General features: G+C 42.6%; 1 pseudogene; it reads right to left on the bottom strand.

Moving 5' to 3' along the window:
* LOC107685455 (rab3 GTPase-activating protein catalytic subunit-like) overlaps positions 1–1,006 on the bottom strand; it is a 55,816-nt pseudogene that overhangs the window by 29,433 nt on the left and 25,377 nt on the right.

Consider the following 1,006-nt stretch of genomic DNA (forward strand, 5'->3'; position numbering starts at 1 on the left):
ACCTGAATACACACAGACTCATGGGGACTCGTGTCACGGTGGGGACCTAAATTGTGGTCCCCACGGGTATAAAAGCTTATAAATCGCACAGAATTAAGTTTTTTGAAAATCTAAAAATGCAGGAAGTTTCCTGTGAGGGGTAGGTTTAGGGGTAGGGTTGGTGTAGGGCAATAGAGAATTTTATAAGAAGTAATTCGATTCCTGACCTTAAGCATCTGATCTGATTTCCGAAATTGGAATAGCTTTTCGATTCCCAACCCTCCTAATAAGTTGTTTCATTCTTGCATGCAAAAAGGCCTGTATGGTGACTATGGGGCTATGTAAAATATTTTTTGCAATTGTACTAGGTTTATCATGTAATTTTTTTCCGATGTCGATAATCGTCTGTTACCTGACTGTTGACATCGACATCGCGATACTTACGAGACATCGGAAGCATTGCGAATTAGACTTGAAATAAAAATGACTAAACTATTACATTTAAATTGTTGGTTGTATCTATAGAAACATTATATTTTAAGTTAATTGCCGAGTAGGCATGTATACACAAATATTTAAGGAATTTGAGAGAGGAGAGAGACTTGATTAATTAGTGGGTCGGAGCTAGATATCTCTTGCTTTGTTCACTGCTACTCTATGCAATACGCTATTCTTTTCTGTAGCATCATGGGAAATGTAGTTTTTCAGTTCAAATTCAGCTGTTAAATGTTAAACGTAAAGATAAGTTGTAGTATTGTAAACAGACAGGTTCAGCACAAGCATCATCTAAGCAGCCCTGACCTGTGTGATGGGGATGTAGAGCGGCTCCGCTGAGTTCAGAAGAGTCCGCTTGCCATGCGGCTGCAGGCGACCTTCAGCTTTGCTCTTACTGGCCGTCTTTTTCTCGCTCTCCGTCTCCTTCATCTCCTCCGTGTCGCTCAGACACTCGAAGAACTCCTCCTCGCTGTCGCTCCACGAGTCCCAGGACTTCCCCGGAGAAACCTCGGCGGGCCCCGGGAGGCTCCTG

This window comes from Sinocyclocheilus anshuiensis, unplaced genomic scaffold (assembly GCF_001515605.1).
Source record: "Sinocyclocheilus anshuiensis isolate Anshui unplaced genomic scaffold, SAMN03320099.WGS_v1.1 scaffold661, whole genome shotgun sequence".
NCBI classification, from domain to species: Eukaryota; Metazoa; Chordata; class Actinopteri; order Cypriniformes; family Cyprinidae; genus Sinocyclocheilus; species Sinocyclocheilus anshuiensis.